General features: G+C 33.3%; 1 protein-coding gene across 1 annotated transcript in view; it reads right to left on the reverse strand.

The window, feature by feature from the left end:
* The window catches only part of LOC131843875 (filamin-A), a 99,304-nt gene extending 90,858 nt beyond the window's left edge, over nucleotides 1–8,446 (reverse strand). Inside the window, exon 1 of the mRNA XM_059192642.1 lies at nucleotides 8,227–8,446. The gene's annotated coding sequence lies outside the window, so the exon portion shown is untranslated. The remainder of the gene's footprint in view (nucleotides 1–8,226) is intronic.
* Between the last annotated feature and the right edge of the window lie 6,926 nt (nucleotides 8,447–15,372).

A 15,372-nucleotide genomic window follows, 5' to 3' on the forward strand; every position in this document is an offset into this window, starting at 1 on the left:
CTATTTCGGGGAACAAACCGCTAGGTCACGCCGCTCTTGAAAATTGCTACAGTAATTTGATAGTAGTTCTGTAATTTTTAAATGCACATTTCCAAATTGGAGAATAACGGACTAGTGGATAGACGAAAATAACGGGCCGCTGGACCGTAAGAATTTCCGTAGTATCTTAATTAATGTTGTAGCCGACTCGTGTTTATTTATAACGCGTTTTATAGCGCACAATCTGTCTGCACGCGTCATGTGACTTTGTTCTGGACCCATTCTGGACCGAACTGATAATTATATATTAAAAATAAACGTCAATATTATTATTCCTTCACGACTGATAACATTAAGGGAATAGTCAGGGATTTTTTTTATTGGATGGTATCATTTTTTAAGTGGCGAATTCCTCATGGATGCCCCGCCAGTGTCCATCACACTGGCGGGGCAACAGTAGTAGATATGGAACCCCTGATAGACGGGGGAAAAATGATTGTTAGAAATGTGGACGTGGTACCCCCTGGAAACCATCATGATAAATTTACCACGATGGACTAACGTGCTCTGTCATCCTCCACTGGTGGCCCGCTAGCGTAAACCGTTAGGACAGGAGGACCATTCCATTATCATCCGTAAGAAAACCACCTGGACGGAGGGGTACTGGGCATCAGCACTCATGTTATTATACTCCACTCTAACCCCACCAGTGGACAGTGATAGCAGTATACGCTGGCGAGGCAACATCTATCAAACCCATCGCAACAAATTCACCAGGACGTAACCATATTTATTTCCAGATGACTTCATGGAGGTCTGACTTGGTTCATTGCGAACAATCGGCCACACAGTGAGAATGGGCTGTTATTAATGTGGATTAATAATCCCATTGGATTAATAATCCAATGTACCATGTCAGGTTGAACTACAGACGAAAACTAATTCTCTTCATCCTGAAAACCATCATGTTAAATTTCTTATGAATTTGCCACAACGGGCTAGTTGACCTGACCTCATACGCAACTTCAAGACTTTTCAATCTCGTATCGATTCAGAAATACGACAGGAAGGCACATCCAAACAGTGTGATTGGTAAAAAGTGCCAAAAAGTTTCTAAATCTTTCGATATAATTAAAGATAGTAAATCACTAGATCACGACGGTAAGACCAAATTGTTCTGTCACCACAGATAAAAATAGGGCTACGAAATATATATTATCATAAGTAGTTGAAACCAAATAATAGACGTGACCTTCTTGCCAAGAGTTATGAAGTGCAGAGGAGAATTTATAATAAATCACATTCGCAACCGCCCATACAAGATTGTAATCGTGATTTATTAGACTCTAGAAACTTTAAATTATAATAGCTATTGACCGCGACTTTGTTTGTATTTACACATACTTATAATAAAGTAGTAAAGTAGGTGATCGTGTCTGCATATGAATGATATATGAGTAAATCTATGATGACTTTGGTAACATAACATATACAATTTGTTACTGTTTTTTTGTTCATGAATGATAGTGCACCCGCCTGCGTTAACGGTTTACGCTGGCGGGGCACCTGTGGAAGATGATAAGATGGCAATGAGGGCAATGAGGTCAGTTTGACCATCGTGATTGAATAACCAGGTATTAACCACGATGTTTTCCAGAGGGAACCGCTTGAAGTTCAACCCAAAATGGTACATTGCTAGTAATGAGAACACTAGACACCTTCACTAACAATCCCCCCCCCCCCCCCATTATTGACTGTTTGTCTGTGCGTTGAAGTGCGTGTAATCTCATAGAAGGATCTTAAGTAATTTAGGTTTCACTAATATATTGTGGTAAGCTGTACCTTTTGGGAAAACAGGTTTTTTTTTATGAATGATACGCTGACGGGGCACCAGTGGAGGGTGATAAGATGAGCATGAGGTCAGGTCAGTTAGCCCATCGTGACAAATTCACCAGGAATTTATCACGATGTTTTCCAGGGGGAACCGCGTGGAGGTCATGGTACATTGTAGCAATGAGATCATCAGTCCACATTACTAACAATCCCCTTTTCCCCACCGGGAAAACAGGTTTGGTATACCAAACCTGTTTTCCCAGAGACCACGGATGTTCATGGTAAATTCCTGGTTGTCGAGACGAATTTGCCGTGATGGGCTAACTGATCTGATCTCATGGCCATCTTATCATCCTCCACTGGTGCGACTAAATCATTAGCGTAGAACGATTCCGTTATCAATCTTATTGTTTGGTAGTTTGTATTCTAGAATATTCTTAGAATATTTCTAACTTAAAAATGTAAAGTTTCCACAATTATTTAAAAGGGTAACACGCAAGTTTCTTTCTCGTTCTTCTTATGATGAGATAGGTTTCCGAATGAGTGGTAGATTAGAAAAAAAATAAGTACGAATATTCAAAAGAATTTAAATTTAAATTTATTGAAAGAATTTTCTATCCTATTCGATTCATAACCAAAATTGAAACAACTCTACAATTGGACCTTTACGAGATTAATCTACAGCGATTGCAAAAAAAACATCAAAATTGGTTGAGTATCGCGAAAAGCATCTTGACTAAAGTATTCAAAAATGTAGTCTAATCTAAACTGCATTTTAGAACCAGTCAAAATAAAATCGTTAATTGGTTTATATAGATTCATGTAATCAGCGAACACAGAGCGATATTGTGTTATTTGTTAGTGTAACATACTAAAGTGGTTTATATTTATTGCACTCATTAAATTCCTCGTAAATATACAGAATGTAGTTGCTACAAGAATAACGTGAAACCGCGGGCATAGCTAATATAGTCTAAAACAAATACTACTTTTTAAAATCAGTCAAATGAAAGTTGTTAATTAGATTTTATATATTAATGTAATCAGCGAGTAGTGTGATATTGTGTTTATTTATCAATGTAACATATGAATGTGGTTTATATTTATTGCACTCGTTAAATTCCTCTTAAATATACAGAATGTAGTTGCTACAAGAATAACGGCTGCATGTATATGCAACAACTGTTTGTAATTCTACAATATATTTTACTTTACTCACCATTCTCTTTGCTAATCGTTATTAATGTGAGATTTAGACTAGTTGAATAAATAAACGGGATATAGACTAATATTTATAAATGCGTTTCATTACATTTTACGATGTTCTAACCGTGCTATATGTAATACTTTTCACGAAAGACTTAGTTGAGTAGAAAACATATTGTTTTAAACGCGACTTCGTCCGTGTTGAATTAAAATAAATAAATATTCTAAAATAAAAGTATCCCAAGTTACATCTTATAACATTAGTTATCTGTTAGTGAAATTACTGTCAAAATTGGTACAGCCGTTTCAGAGATTAGCAAGAAGAACTAGACAGACAGACAGACAGTTGATTTTAAATTAATTCTGTGATTTTAGTACCGTATATGGATATAGTAAAAACCTGACAGACTCTTCAATTTTATTTCCATCTATACAAATGTACAGATGGAAATAGCCTATATGAATACAAAATAATTAATTCTCTCAACAATTGTAAAGTTAAACAAAAAAAAAAAAACACCACTCACATTTTATTTATATCTGTCAAAAATAATATACATATTCAAAGAGGTGAATCGTTGCAAATTGGCTTCACAAAAAAATAAAGTGCATTGGACAGAGTTTCTAGAACCACAGATAAGAAATATCACATGTACTATATGTAGGTAACTGCTATCATGTAAGTTCACATAGTCATGTCCGTGGAAACCCTCATTCCTGAAATACTATTTCACAATTTTTGACGACCTCGGCCTCTAGCGGTTTAGCACAACGTTATGCTTCTGATGGTCGCGGGTTATTCATCGCACGGTACAAACATTTGTATTCATGAATAGCATGTTTGTTTGTATCGGTCTGGGTGTTTTCTATGTATATTATTTATCTACATAGAATACCGTATCAGTTGTCTAGTACCTATAACACAATCTTACTGTGGGACCAGGTGGCGCTGTATTAATTGTTATTATTAATATAATTGTTAATTAATAAATTGTTATTATAATTATAATTAAATTGTTGTTAGTAATCCAGGGTTAGTTATTTCTTTATTATTTACTAGTTCACCCGCACGAAATTTATAGCCTATATGTTATTCTGATTTATAAGGTATATTACTGTAAAGTTTCATCAACATCCTGTTCAGTAGTTTTTGAGTGAAAGAGTCACAAACATACTCACAAACTTTCGCGTTTATAATATTATTATGATAAGATTAGCATTTACAAAAATATATATTTAAGTATTTATATCAGTTGTCTAATACCCATAACACAAGCTCTGCTTAGCAGGACTCGATGGCTCTGTGTGAATTTTTCTCTTTTTTTTTCTTTAAATTAAACACTGGTTCATGACTATTATTATTATTAAATTATCAAAGCCACCACCACAAACGTCTACTACAGAGACTACAGGATACCCTGTCTCACGCATTAATTTTCTTTTTTATTTTATTTTCCTTTGCTTGCAGATAACTTTCTTCAAAGTCTACCTCGGTCTATACAACGTGAGGTCATCGCAACATCGTATATACATAGTATATTCGAGAGTTATTCGCGTGTTTGTTGCTGTCTGGTTCCTTAATTAATTAGCTAGCTGGAAATAGTACAAGGATAGACTTTAGTGCTCGTTTGTCGAGCTTTTCGTGAAAATTTCGCTGTTAATAACTAAACTGTCGCGCAGACTGATGTGACGTACGCACTGTGACAACCCTGACAGATTTTTCAGGACATTTTATGTTTTCTATATTTTGTTAATTTTTCTTATTTTATTTATTTATTGTACAATACAGTGTAACATTTATCCTTATGATATAAGGTGAAGCATGCTCCAGGAAAAAATCTTTTCTTTTGGATAAGCAATGCTCGTTCCTTACAACACTATCGTGACATAGAATGTAGTATAAATCGTTGACCGGTACTAATTAATGTTCCACTAAACTTAGATATATATAATGTTTCATTATGAACACAAAGACAAATAAATATTAACATATGGGCATAATGAGTTGTTCAGTTTCATTATAAGACTTATTTATAAGCTATGTAAAAACTAGCTTTTTACACTCATGCCTTGATTTAGACATTACTAGCTACTCGCCCCGGCTTTGCCCGGGTGTACATGTATTGTATATATAAACGTTCCTCTAGAACCACCCTATCTATTTAAAAAAAACCGCTACTAAATCCGTTGGTTAGTTTTAAAATTTTAAGCATAATAGAAACGGACAGACAGCGATAAAGACTTTATATTATAGTATGTAACTAGCTACCCACCCATAGGGTGTACATATATTATACATATAAACCTTCCTCTTGAATCACTCTATCTATTAAAAAACACCGCTTCAAAATCCCTTGGGTAGTTTTAAAGATTTAAGCATACATAGGGACAGACAGACAGCGACAGCGACTTTGTTTTATGTAGTGATGATAATGATGGACAATTCGCTATTTGTTTTTTATATAGATAAGGCCCTGCAAATAGAAGAAAACTGTTTGTAAAAGTTATACCATAATAGTTACAATAAAGCATACGTTCCATCTAAATTAAACAGTCATGATCATCTGGATCAATGATCAGCTGGAACACTAGTGGTGTAACTTTTTTTATTACTAAACTAGCTACTCGCCCCGACTTCGCACGGGTGTACATGTATTATATATATAAACCATCCTCTTGAACCACTCTATCTATTTATTATAAAAAACCGCCAGCGACTTTGTTATATACTATGTAATGATAATGATGATTTGAACGCTTTTGACCGTAATCTCACCTGATGTTAAGTGATGATGCGGTTTAAGCTTTTACACGCAAGCTCAAATAGTGCCTTTACTCTTGACTTGAAAGACGCAATGTTGTAAGAGGCAGGAAGCACATACGTTGGAAGAGTTCCACTCCTTAGCTGCTCGCATGAACGAGCAGCAGAGATGTTAGCTGTATTATGTAATATTATGTTATCTGTGGCTGTATATAGGTGAAGTCGCTCCCTACGTCTTATGTACTAAGTGTTACCGACCCTCAAGAAACCTTAAAATGCCATTTTTTAAATACAGTATTCAGTGTTATTTAAGTTATGCTATATATAAATATTTAGGTTTCAGGGTATCAGAATAAATACAATTATAAAATATATCACTTCTATATTACTTAGCATTATTCAAAATTAATATTATAATAAGTAGCATAAGAATTCATATAAAAAACATACGCAGGTCGTAATGAGGAGACTTAAAATATGTATTGCTCCTGGCTATATAGCCAGGAGCAGCAGTTGTGTCACGTACGCGTTGCTGACCCTTAAGAAATCTTTTTGAAAAACCCCATATTTCCCTATAGTCTCTTGGGAATACCTCGGCAGATAGTTCATTCCATAATCTAGATGTATGCGGAAGGACCACTTTGGTTCCTGGACGATCCATAATATAAGGGTACGCGGAAGGAAGCTCTTCGGAAACCGCACTGTCCGAGACCACTTTGGTTCCTGGACGATTTTAACTACTACTAATCCACTACTTCCTGTTTTCAGGACCTACTAATTATTAAAAGTTTAAATTGAAAAAATATTTTAAGGCTGGAGAACCCATTTACCCCGAGACCGCCTACAGACTATATAACATAACTCTACTACCAATAGGTTCAATGAATAACGCAGACAGTTGCGAGTTTTTGCTAGCACATTTTTATACTTGATAATAATACAAACTGTTTCTTTTACTGTAACTGAAATAGCAAAAGACCGCACTATACAACTGATGGTAGATGATAACCGTCCGCTATATACATGAACAGCACTGGTAACTGCTAACAGGGATGAATGGAAGAGAAAAACAATTACGTCGACCCCAAGTAAATGGGATAAGGAAGAAGCAGGTCGTCAAATAACAGATGACACTCGTAGTATTCATGCGTTAACATTCCAGATGACTGAGATGTCTTGCCTCCATAGCCCATAATTTTACTTATTATTCAACGGAAATACAGCTTATAAAGCCCCCTCCGATCGATCCCCCGTGAAATTCAAGCGGGGATCGTAATTACGACGGCCTGAGCCGTGGTTCGAAGCCCGAGCGCTACCCTCAGACTAAAGTCGTATCCGTCAGGCCGGAGTTGGCCTTCAGCCGCTCCATAAGTCCTTCCGCGGGTTTGTAGTGCCATCTGCACTTGCCCCCTATCGTCCGGTGAAGCTGTAAAGGCCAGCTGCGGCCATCAGCATTAGAGTAGTCCGAAAAATGACTTATAATATTATATATATAAAGTAAGCTGTTTTGTGGCTGAAATTGGAGACTGAGATACCATCCAAAACTATATAGTACAGTCTATCTCGTTACAAATTGTTTCTCTTTGTAAGAAATCTGGCAGTTAAAAGAATCACTATACTCATAGTTTCACTCATCAAAACAGAATTCATTGTGATTTATAAATCCATAGAGTTTCATCTCTCTTTCATCGGCTGGATTTGCGAAATTAATCCTACTGATTGATGTAAAGTGGATTGTCTATTTTTATTCAATTATATTTTTTCAGATTCTTCCTGGATATTTAGTGTTGTAGTGAATTTAACATACTGAACATTGAACATATATAAATATATAGATAGATATCTATTTATACATATTATTACACGCTGCCTATACTAATAGAGTCCTTATATTTATATATCTTTGATACCATAGACAAAACTATATATATTTAAATTGATCCTGGTTCTTAACACTTCAACACACACATTTTAGCTACATATTATAAAAATATTAGGATATAAATAGTAGTCCAACGACACGAAATCAAGGGAGTTAATTTGAAAATAACGTTATTGAGGCAATTCCGAAAATAGATAGATTTAGACCGGCGATAATATCACAAGTTGACATTTTCGGAACCTACTCTATATTATTTTTAATATTATTATTACTACTTAACTATAATGGGTTCAATATTTTTGCTTAGTCGAGTTAAATTTCTTTATATTTTTAACAATACATTTACGAATTTGATAAAGACATTTAAAATAGACTATTTTATTAATTTATTTATTTATCATAGATATGTACATTATATGGTTTTATTTTTATTTTTCTTGAACATGATAAATAGTTGAAAATTAAATATTATATATTACCTTACCTTCGATATAATAAAATGCACTCACATACACCACTAAAAAAATTAAGCACAAAAATATAAAATAATTTCCTTTGCACTTACTTCCGGGAAAACTCGAAAAATGCCGCCAAAGAGCAAGATGGCGGATCGCGAAAACGCGCGAAATGTCAAGTTGCGTGTTGCGCGCGTCAATTGATATTGGCGTGAATGTTACAACAAAAAGACGCGAATAAACTGACTATTAGCTTGTTATATAATTATTAACGGGCTTATAAGTTTGGATTACAGCTAGAGGAATTTTTATCGCAGAGTCTGCGTTCCCGGCCAGCCAACATACGTGACTAAGACGGTTTCTCGTGCTTTTAATATAAAATTTAGGTGGCAGTGGCATGGTTGGAAATGCGCTGTGGTTACGATGTATTTCGGAACATGTAATAAGTCATACGCTGGATACATATTTTCCTACAAATATTAACGCAACGACTAACCAGAGTATTATATCTGCGCATCTCACTTTGAAAAAGAAAGTCCCTACCCTTATATGGGAGTGTCACTGGAGACCTTTGCAATAAATACAAAGTTACAGAGCTAGAGTATACACAGGTAATCAAGGTAAAATGTCTCTGGCCTGTGAAAAATTAAAGGAACTGCTTAAACTAAAAAGAAAAGAAAAGAAACAGTCCTTGAATACTTTAACCAAGTATTGTTTTTAGATTAACTTTGTAAGTTAGTGCGTTCTGAAGCGCTGCCGCGTAAACACGTTACTAAGACACTCCTTACTATTTTATTCTGAAGTGAAGTTAAAAGTTTTGTCTCCGATTTAAAAGTTACATCAAAATAAAGATCTAAACGAGTACAAACTAGTGTCAAATTCTGTTTTTAAATAAATTTAATAGTTTATCGACAATATTAATGAAAGTGCAATAACAACGAAGAAATTCAAACTACAACTGTGAGTCATCACGAATCACGCACTTAACATCGAGCAAATTCGTCACCATATATGGTAATAAACCAGACCTATCTTCAGTGAGTCATCGCACAAACATTTAACTGCACTACAAACGTAACAATAACACCTAACGAAGCTAATTTTCAATACCACGTCTGAGGTACTGGATGGCGTAGTGGACAACTCATTGTAATATTTAATTTGGAACGACACTTTGATCCTGGGTTCGCTACAACCTAAAGTTAAGATTTTTTTTTTTTTTTAACAGAATATTATTTTTCTTTTACTCTGTGCATAATACTTATTTATTATTAACTGTAGTTAATAATAAATAATAAAAATGAGTTTTGAGAATATTACCAAACGCAAGCCGATGCAGAATTTTACACACAACAGTTCCTACTCATCGACTAGTAGTGGAAATGAATTTCACAAAGCATCAAGCCTTCCAGATCTATCAACAGGATTAAATTATGATATGGAGGATTTTATACAGGAACGAGATACTTTAAAAATTCAGTTAGAGAGTGCTAACATCCAAATTGACGAATTATTATTGGAAATATCAACGCTTAAAAAGGAACTTGACCAAAAGCAATCACTAATTAGTAATATGAATGCTATACTGACAGGCTCAACACGCAGTAAGAAGCTAAAGCACAAAATCTTTAGAAAGGAGAACATAAAAAAAACAAAACTTAATTTCGATTGTGAAACTCCAACTTCTAAGATGTTTCACTATGGAAACCTCTCCTATATACATGATAATTTCAACCTGATGCAACATGATGACAAACAAGTAAATTTATCAAGCAAGACACAATCAGTGACAAAGCAATCAATTGACAATATTCAGAACAACAAAAAGTCAGAGAAACGTATTTTTATAGTTGGTGACCAGCAATGTGTTGGATTGGCTTCGCAACTAATTTCATCCAGAGAAAATACACAATATAATAAGTACACAGTTTCAAGTGTTACCAAACTCAACGCGCTCACCAGAGACATATTACAATCTTGCTATAAACTGCATCCATCAAAAAATGATTACGTTGTGATTGGCGTTGGCGAAAATGATAATAATATCGTAAAGTTGCAAGTCGAAATATCTTCAGTTTTGAAATACTTAAACAAGAGTAATGTAATTATATTGGGAGTAAATAAAAATAACTACTTAAATGAATCGAAATTGAATAGTTGGCTTAAATATATAAGTCATAATTTCATAAATTGTAAATATATTTATAATAATGATAATAATTTTAATCATCATACTTATTTAAAAACACTGTGTCAAAGATTAAACTACTATATAGATACACTTGACTATGAAAACCAATATTTACCAATGTTTAAAAAACAATATGTTAAAAAAAATATTAATAACAGTACTGTTGGACTCTTACGCCATAAATGGTATATAAAATACTCAATCCCTAGTTCCACACCAACTTTGCCTAAAAAAGGAACAATACCCTTCTATTTTAAAAAAATCAGAAATGACCAAATTAACACAAGTAAAAATTCAGAGACAACAAAAAAACGATTGAATAATTCATTTCGAGACCAAAACTATAAATCAAAATAATATCATCTTGCTACATCAAAATATACAGGGACTTCTAGGTAAACTGAATAGCGTAGAATTGTGTTTAAGTGAATTCAAAGATAAAAATACTTTTATTGACATCTTATGTCTTTCAGAAACTTTTGTTAAAAAGGGAAGTGAGGCAAACATAATCCTAAAAGAATACAATGTCGCATCTTCATTTTGTAGAAATCAAAAAAGGGGAGGGGTTTGCATATTAATAAAAAAGCAAATTCAATTTAAAATATTAAAAATATGTACTGACATGTCAATAGAAAAGACATTTGAATGCTGTGGAATAGAAGTACCAGATTTTAATAGTGTAATAATATGTTTATATAGAATACCAGATTATTATAATTTCGATTCATTTTTTAGCAAACTTGACATTTTATTATACAAATTGACATCAAAAATGAATAAAACAAAATTTATTATAACAGGTGACCGTAATATAAATATATTAATTGATAGCAATAAATCTAAACAATTGAAAAATCTTCTATCAAATTACAATCTTACATTACATATTAAAGAACCGACGAGGCTTAAGACCTGCATTGACCTTATTATGAGTAACATTCCTGATAGTAAAGGCTCCACTCATCAGGTACATTTATCTGATCACAATACATGCCAAATTCTGGAATATAAAATACCTAAAAAGAAAAGATTCATCGATTACTGGTATACTATGAAAAGGGACTACAATAATAATAATATTAAAAAATTCAAACAATGTATATCTAGCATTTCATGGCGTGAAGTATATGATGAAAAGGATCTGAATTCTGCATTTAACATATTTCATGATTTATTGAGCATGTATTATGATCTTTGCTTTCCTGAAATTAGACTCAAAGTTAAAACAAATACGTCTAAACCTAAATGGATTACACCTGGAATTAAAAAATCTACGATTACAAAACGAAAATTAAGATCAGAATTCTATAAAAATAAAACAAACTCTACAAAATACCGGTTAAAAAAGTATGATAAAATTTTAAAATCATGTATATCTGCATCTCAAAGGATATCGAATTTCAAATCCATAGATAAAGCCAAAAACAAATGTAAAGCGGCATGGGATGTAATTAAAGATAAAACAGATAGCGTTAAAATATATAGAGGTATAGACACTATATTACATAACGGAACAATTGAAAATAATCCGAAAGTCATTGCGAATTCTTTTAATAACTACTTTATAAGTCTTTCCAATAAATCACCTATAAAAAAAACTCCACCGAAAATCTGTAATACCGTAAGCAGTAGCCTTTTTCTTTATCCGTGTACTGAAATTGAAATATATAGAATATTGATGAGTCTAAATAATACGAAATCAGTAGGATTCGACAATATATCAACTTACGTATTAAAGTCATGTGCAACAATTCTGACTACAGTACTGACATATTTAATTAATATGTCTTTTACAAGTGGTACATTTCCCACTAAACTAAAGTACTCTATAGTAAAACCTTTATACAAGAAAAACGATAAGCTAGATTTAAATAACTATAGACCTATTACCCTTGTACCTATAATATCAAAAATTTTTGAAAAGGCCTTTAAGTCAAGACTCTTAAGTTTTATAGGAAAGCACAATATAATTTGTAAGGAACAAAACGGATTTCAAAAAATAAATCTACAACACTTGCTGCATTTTCATTAATTCAAAATATAGTTGAGAATATTGATAATAAGGTGCCAATAGTGGCCGTATTTTTTGATATGACAAAAGCCTTTGATATGGTGAATCATAGTACTTTACTAAATAAATGTGAAAAATACGGTATTAGAGGACAGGCACTTTTATGGCTTGATAGTTATTTGTCAAAAAGAATGCAATGTGTGGAAATAAATAAAATTAATGAGAAAAGAGAAATGTTGAATTATAGATCGGCTTATAGACAAAACAAATCAGGGGTGCCACAGGGCAGTATTTTAGGCCCCCTCCTATTTCTTCTATATATCAACGACTTGCCACATATTATAAGTCATAAATCAATATTATTCGCTGATGACTTATCAATTATAATACCATGTAATAGAAATACTTCTATGTTCAATGACACTATTAATACAGCCATTAAAATAGTCCATGACTGGTTACATAGGAATGACTTAAAAGTTAATTTGACTAAAACAACCTACGTTCAGTTCTGTAACTATCAAGCTAAACCACTAAAATTAAATATTGACTATAAAAATCAAAATATACAAGAAACGGACCATACAAAATTTTTTGGTATAATATTAGATAGACATTGTAATTGGAAACAACATATTGAGAGTGTTTGTATAAAATTAGAAAAATTTATTTATGTCTTAAGACGTCTTAAGAATACAGCAGGGGAAAAAACCGCTCTTACAGCATACCACGGATATGTTGCTTCTGTACTTAGGTATGGTTTAATTGTATGGGGCAATTGTACTCTGGTCAACAGAGTTTTTATAACTCAGAAGAAATGCATCAGAGCGATAGCCAATTTGAAACAGACAGATTCATGTCGGCCCCTATTTAAAAAATATAAATTGCTGACCCTATCTGGTTTATATATTCATCAGTGTAGTTGTTTTGTGAAAACACACCCTGATATATTTAAACTTAAATCTAATAATCCCTTACTTAGACCAAGAGACCCAACACGATTGTTAAAACCAATATATAGAAGTGCAATCTTTGAAAAAAATAGTTACAACATGATGATTAAAATCTACAATAAATTACCAACGGACATAAAAATGCATAATTTTAGACTTTTTAAATCTAGACTTTATAATTGGTTATTAGAAAATTGTTTTTATAGTATTAAGGATTTTTTTGACATGTAAAATTGTTAGTTTTGACATATTTTAATATATAAATAATTTAATTTAATTATTAGAAATACTTTAAAAATTAATTCAATTTATAAAAGTATTAACGTGTATAAATTTTGCACGCCTGTTAGCAGGCTGAATACATTGAACGAATATTCATACTGTAAGACCTACTTGTAACATTGTATTCTGCAAATAAATAAATAAATAAATAAAGACCAACTCTGGTACATTATTTTCGTCGCTATAGCAGGATATGTTAAAACTTTTGTAGCCGGCGATTGCTGACCTCCAGAACATACTGCCGGAGACAGAATGACAATACGAGTGCATTTGAGAGGCGACAAAGTACGTTACTTGACTGTGAATTAAATTATCGGGTACTTGTGCTCCCTAAAATATTGTCGAGCGCAGTGATGGCTGGCTCATACGTCATACTCGTGAACGAGTACTGCTTGTAGGGACTGATCTGCTCTAATCACGACTGATTTAATCTTATTGTGTATTTATATTTGACCCTCATAAATTAATGGTACTATTGACACGTTTCTTAACAATGTAAGGTTACAATGATTGCAACACACAAGTTTCTTACTCATTCTTCTTGTGATGAGACGAATAAGGAATACGATGGCGCTAGCATGCCGGTTAGATGACCATTATGTTCTACTCTTATACAGGAGTGGCACTTACTAAAAGCTCACGGAATCTACGGCATTATCCACACTCCTGGTAGGGATCTTAGATTATATTATGGATAATAATGGAATGGTGCCTGCCAGTGCTAGCAGTATACGCTGGTGGGAACCAGTGGAGGACAAGATGAATGAGAATAAGGTCTGGTCCGTTAGCCCATCGTGATGAAATTACATGAACTACTTGGTTTCCAGAGTGACCCCGTAGAGATCAAACTTACCATCTAACTGCATATATACATGATACATTGTTAGCCATAGGGTCTTTACTACGTAACGAACCCACACCACCCCCATTATAAGTTTATTAAAATACAAAAGTTTAACTATTAACTTATTACCAGCTATGACATAAAGGAGAGCATAAAGGTTGAAATTGTTGTAACGTAAGTAATGCCCTTATACTACCTATAATCTTGCCCTTATACTACTTTTACGTAATCGAGAAAGTATATACTTTCTTATATGTATAGCATAGGGGACAAATGAGCTTGCAGCTTACCTGGTGGTAAGTGATTCCTGCCACCCATGAGCACCAGTAATATCAGGAAATTGCAAGTCCGTTGTTAAGCTCTTTTCTTTGAAGGTTTCAATATCGTATTGGTTCGGAAATTGTATAACTGGAAGGTGACTCCACAATGTGGTTGTGCCTAGCAAAAAGTTTCTGGAAAATGCACAGTGGAAGACTGCCATTCATTCAGATGATCGGGATGGTATTTTATACTTAGATAAATTCTAATTCAAAATATTATTCATGTAGGTCTATTACAGACTCTTAAGATATGTCAAATCTACAGTCAGTTCGGAATGGTTTCGAAATGAGAAGAACTGACAAGAAACTCAGCTCGTAATCTTTTTAAATAAATGTTGTATATATTTAGAATAATATAGATTCATTTTTATATTCAAATGAGCGAGAATAGAGTGTCCATATATATTTTCGATTGTGAGTCATAAATTACAATCCATATACCACAGTCAAAATAGTGGGCAAATAAGAGCTGCTTTGATCTCAAGGTACTAGTGCTTACTAGTGACACATTCCGGAGTTTAATAACCCAGATTATTACACAAACGGCCAGAATTGAGACTAGGAATGCGTGTTCTCTATTATTACTGATCAGAATCTATTATTAGACAAAATAGAAGGACATGCCTACTTATAATATTCTAATGATAGCATTCTT

The sequence above is a fragment of the Achroia grisella genome, unplaced genomic scaffold, assembly GCF_030625045.1.
Source record: "Achroia grisella isolate CSIRO2021 unplaced genomic scaffold, CSIRO_AGI_Agris_v1 utg3539, whole genome shotgun sequence".
Classification (NCBI taxonomy): Eukaryota; Metazoa; Arthropoda; class Insecta; order Lepidoptera; family Pyralidae; genus Achroia; species Achroia grisella.